Source organism: Apus apus, chromosome 6 (assembly GCF_020740795.1).
Source record: "Apus apus isolate bApuApu2 chromosome 6, bApuApu2.pri.cur, whole genome shotgun sequence".
Lineage (NCBI taxonomy): Eukaryota > Metazoa > Chordata > Aves > Apodiformes > Apodidae > Apus > Apus apus.
This window is the reverse complement of record NC_067287.1, coordinates 32,715,354-32,721,353: the sequence shown is the minus strand read 5'-3', so window position 1 is coordinate 32,721,353 and position 6,000 is coordinate 32,715,354.

The following is a 6,000-nucleotide window of genomic DNA, read 5'->3' as shown; positions in this document are numbered from 1 at the left end:
TAAAACCCTTTGGGGCATAAGGTTTCTAGACAATAAAAGATTAATGTCTTTTCCTAGTTGGATGTGTCAAGTAGGTACAGAGTTCCTGCTGCTGTACTTACAAATTTGTAGAAGAAGCACAAATGCTTTGGTATATTATCTAAATAGATATATAGGGACTGTTTGTTCAACTTTCCCTCATCTTTTCCTGCATTTGCAAAGAAACTGGAACTGATCTGTTCCGAAATGGCAAAAACACTAAGTTAGTTCTCTAAATAACAGTTCAGTGTCTTTGTTTGGAGATTCTGAGCAACTTTTTCTTGTTTCAGGACTCAGTTTTTCAACTTTGATCTTCTAATGTATTAGTTATAATAATAAAAATGTCTTAATTTGATATTTGAGATAGGATAAAAATCTAGGACATCAACCTGCATTCTAGGTATTTTTTTCAGGCTCTGGGGATATTTTCTGGATGTGAGTGCCTTAAAAACATCCTATAGCTAAAAAAAAACCCCAAAAGACAAAAAACCCAAAGTGATTCATTCTGACTTGATTTATTTTATTTGGCAGCTGAAACAGCTGAAACTTGTTTACCATGCCTTATTTATAACATACATTTAGTGGGCATTTCAATATCAAAAGTTACTGACAATTAAAGTGTTCTCTAGAAATAAGAAGCCAACTGTTCATTTTTTCCCAGGCTTTTACAGATCTTCTCACTAACTAATCTAATGTCCACAAACCCACTGTAAACACAGACTGATGTAAAGTAAACACTGAAACCTCAGTATCTGATAAACAGAACACTGAAGAGTCAAATTTTTTTCTACACAAGTCTTCCCAACATACTTTACAGCAAACTTTCCATATGTATCAGTTTTCATGGGACTTTCTAAATCTCAAGTTGCTTTCTTTGATTAAATCTACAGGTTTTTTTCTGACTGTACAGGGGTTTTGATGATACTTTCAGTAAAAAGTAAAGGAGAAGCTGTGTACAGTAACAAAATGTTTATTATTTAATACAGAGGTCAAGAGGAAAATATTTTTTCTTTCTTCCAGAAAAAGAAACAAAATCATTAACTTCTGATAGAGCTTTTGTATTTTGAAAAAACCCCACAACAAATCCAAAAAACAACCAACTTTCATGCTTCTCTCACATTGAGACTTCCACAAAAGAGAGTAGCACTACTGGGAACTTTTGCAGACGTGCAGAAAGAGTTATGTCTAAACATTGCCCTTTTGCTTAAGTTCACAGAAGCTAGGAAAAAAAGCCTGGAAATTATTTTTAATGAGCTGGGTAAGGTTACTGAAATTGCATTTGATAATTAACAGTGTAGAGAAAGGCAGTGAAACATTTAGTAGGAAAAAAGATCCTTGGCCAGTTGCTGTTTATAATATTAGCAAGACCAAAGTACTGAAGTATGAAACCAAAAACTGAGGAGTTATAACTAAAATTATGTCTATATGGAGTCACTATGAATTTTTTTTTTATGAAAAAAGGTATTTCTAAGCATAGATAACAATCATAATTTTATATATACTAGCATAGGCAGAAGCTAATTTTGCAGATGCAATGTAGGTATCTAGTTAGCTGGATTTTTTTAACTGGCTTAGACAACTCAGTCAAGCATAGCCTGACATTTTCTAATTAGAAAATACCAGAGATATTTTTATTGAAAATTTGAAGGAATTGGTGCATTAGTGGTATTTTCTTTAAAAATATCAGTTCCATTTTTTGCTTGCATTATCTGAATAGAAAATATAAAATAGGAACATCAAAGACAGAAGTAAAACAGGACAGTGATCAGGGCAGAGGTGTAAAACTCAGCTTAAAATAGAAAGGGCAGATGTGGCCAAGATAAAGGAACTGCAATTCAAACATTCCAGAGAAATGTGCAACAGTTTTCGCAAACACTCCCCTATGTAATTTGTGCTCAGTTTTGAGCATCAGACGGATTTTCAGAGTTGAGAAAGCAAAGATATTCAGCCTTGATGCAAATTCCTACCTCACTTTCACTCTGATATTAGTTAGGCACTCAGTAACTAATCAATCAACTTATTCATTCAGGGTTTTTAGGTGAATTAATGTCCACTTATTGCATAACATAAAACTTTCTCCACATTACTGCATAGAGCACATCTGCAAGACCTAAAATACCAATTTATCCAGGTAAGTTAGAGCAATCCCTGAGTTTACATACATAATTTCTACTGTTGATAAGCATGAAGAAATGTTGCAAAAAAATGTGCCCTGTAAAAGAAGTCTCCAGGCGGTTTTTCAGCCAAGACATTGGTCATACATTTTCCAAAAGCATCAAAGCAGCTTTTAAATGAACATGTGTCCTTAAGGAAGATGATGGGCAGAAACAGAGATTCACTGCAAGGTCATTTCATTCCTCGACATGCTGGAAATTTGCTTATGAGTGGCTCTGTTAAGAGACAGATCAATACCTCTCAGCTTCTGCTACAGCAACGTCTCCAGTAACCAGCTGGTCATTTTGTGGGTGGTTCTTCTATCTGCTTTTCAAAATTTCAGCTGAATAGTTATGTTTCTGTCCAGACCTTGTGCTTCCCAAAGTACACAAAGATTGGGGAACGGATAACTAGTAACTGTGAAAATAGCTTGGACATCCAAATATGCTTTCCAAAGCAGTCATCTTATGAAACAGACCAAACATTTGACAAACAAGGCCATTTTATAATAAAATATATCAAAACACATTGTTTTTAAGTATACAAAGTATAAAAACATTATTTAAAAGCAGAAAGAACAGGTACACCTTAAGGAAACTGCATTTTTTAAGAAGTTGCTTAGTGTCATTAGGATAAACTGTGGGAGTTAAAATTTTAGAGATGGAATACTAGGTTCAGGTAGTTGAGTCAAAGACAATTAGGAAAAAAGATCTGGTAGAAGAGAATATGTAATTAAAAACCACACCTGATTTCCAAGGTCTTTTTATTAAGATTTTTTTTTTTTTTTTAATTCAAAACTTGGACATCCCTGAATTTCTGGATGTGCTAAATTGCAAAGACTAAAGATCCATGAAGTGTTTTTGTTGTAAGGTTATCTCATTCCAGAGTGTGTTCTGGAGCATAAATGGCTCAATATTTATATAAATTTATTTCATACATCGTACTTTTCATTTATTAACTTGTCAAATGCCTGACTCCAGCTTAGTTCAATGGGTTGAGATCACTGTGGTGAACTGAAGAAAATGTGCTGCTCTGTTGTTGCTGACAGGAGTTTGGAGGCAGGAGACAGCAGCAGAACTGCTCCTGCCCTCCTGCAGAAAGGCTCCAGGGTAGCTGTCAGGGGTGAGGTGTCATCACTTCTGCATTTCTGCTCTGTCCTGGTTTTCTCTGACGTTGTAGTTTCCTTCTATTCAAAGAGTCTGTGGCTCAAATGACAACCTTTGCCTGCATAACTGCCTGGTCTGGTTCCTAGCATAACCAATGAGTCTCTCAATCCCTGCATCACTTTTCTTGGTCACCGCAGAAAGACCCACGCTCCACACCTTGCTAGTTCACTCCTTGCATAGCTGAGCTCTCTGTACATTTTGACACTTTTCTGTTTTGATTGGTAATTGCTTTCATGGTTATCATCAGTAGTGTTTGAAGGGAGAATAAAAAGGCAGAACCTCTCAGTTAACAGAGGTTAGATGGTAACTCATTGCAGACAGTCATGCTTTCATGCAAATAGAGTTGTCTAAAGATAAAGACCACTAGTGCGAATATTCAGAATATTTGTACTAATGTGTGACTCTATCATATGTGACAGGAGCATTTTAGAATACTTATGGCTTAAAAATTACAAGGTGTCCTTTAAAGCACAGGCATTTCTTATGTCTGAAATTAACACTAAAACCAGGAAAATTGAGTACTTAGCTTGAGTTACACCTAATTGTAAAAGCAAAGCAGAAAAACACTGTACGTTCTTTGGGCAGCCTTTTCTGTTCATGCTACAAATGTGCTTGCAAACAGCAGCACACAGAGAAGCACTGATACAGATGTCCTTAATTTTATATTGTGTTAAGCAGTCAAAAAAAAAAAAAATATCATTCACATGACTGTGAAACTTTAAAATGGTAAAAGAAAGAGCAACTTCTACCTCTTTATTTACTCAAGATAGCTGAGAGACTACAGGGAAAGCTGTGTAGTGATTTCATGCAAAATGTCTATATTGTACCTTGCTGGCTGGCTTTGGGATGGCTTTGTATCTTTGCAGGAGAGGGGCTGAGGGGTTTGGAGAGCAGGCTTTTCAGCTGAATAGCTCATTTTAAGCTTATTGTTGCAGCTTTTCCTTTTGTCTAATTTGACTCCAGTTGTTAGGGATGCTCTTTTTTTTTTAATCAAATGAATCAAAAGTAATTAGGGTGAGAACCAGTTCAGAATCTCCAAAAACCAAAATGCAGTGATTGAAAATGGCAGTTAAATACACCATACAACTGCTGTTGGAAGCCTTCTCTTTCAGAGGTAGCCACAAATTCTTACTGCTAGAAATAAGGCAATATGTATGGGGGTCCTATTTCTACTTTGTAATAGATGCTCTCTCAAGACAAATTGATAGTAATTACAAAGCAACAACAAACAAACAAAAAACAAAACAATCTTTGTTGTACCTAGCAGGGCACAATTTGGATACACTTGAACCTGAATTCTCAAGGAATTCAAGCCAACATCGATACGTAAGTGTAATTTTTGGGAAGTCAAGAGTTCTCCAAGAATAAGGAATGTGATAAATCTCTTTGTATTGACACAATAGGGCTGTGATGTTTAAACTGTTTGACATATTCAAGGGTCTGCCTTATATGTTATTCAGCTCATCAAAAAGAATACACTGCATTTAAAAATTGCAGAACAGTCTTTTCTCATTTTTTTCTACATTCAACTCAATTTCTCACGGTCGTTCCTGAAGTGGTAGGAATAACTCTACAGTGAAAGAATATTACTTCTTTCATCTGCTATTTTTGCCTGTCTCTTCCACAGAAAAAGAAATAGAGCAGGATTCTTGCTTGTTTATGCTGTCTTTGCACTGTTCTGTTCACTAAAAATACTTTGGTCTGTCCATAAATGTAATGCATACCTACTTTCACATTTGCATATTGAGCATCCATGTGTTTTGGACTTCTGATTTGTTCTAAAAAGAATCTTTCAGGTTGCAACCTTTCAGAATGTTGAGCCTCCATATCAGTTACAGAAAGAACCAGATTCAGTGTTTTTGGGAAGGACTAATAGCTGTTTTTCCCTTTTGAGGAGTTGTTAGCTCTGCAGGAATAGATTAAAACCGGGTTGCTCATTGTACTCTCAAAATAGCCAATGCACTAGGTCCAATGGAAAACTAGCACACAGTTAGGTTGATAACGTTAGAAGTTATTCAAGGTCAAATTATTTGTATTCTTATGGTTTGAATTATTTTTCGCTCTTTGCCTAACAGAAATTGCAACCCACGCTACTTGTGTACTTTTACAAGTACCATATTGGAAACATCTCATGAATATGCAAGTTCTGCTGCTGACAGCTTTGCAGCTTTCCAAAGATACTTGTGAGGTGAATTTTCCTAACTGTCACTTATTTGAAAACTCTGAAGACACACCTCACTATGAAAAGGTTTTAAAAGGTATTTTTAAAAAATATGCCCTTTCCCTCCTTCTCCCATGCTTGCATATAGAAGTTTTATTTAAATATATGTTGTTTTTTCACCTACACAACATTTTATTCACTCTTTGGCAAAAAAGAATATGACCAAAATCCACTGTCAAAATTTTGAATGCTGTTTGTTCGTCTTCATTAGAAAGCTGCTTTAAGCAAAAATTCAGAAATAATCCTCTGATCATGAAAATGATGCTAAAATTGCTAAATGATGCTACGTTTGCGCTTAGCATGTACACACCTTGTACTACAAGGCATAGCTAAATAAGCTTGTTCATACTTTTCTTTATCATGAGCCTATGGCAAGTATCATAGAATCATTTCAGGTGGAAATGACCTTTAAGGTCATCATGTCCAACAGTTAACCCAGCA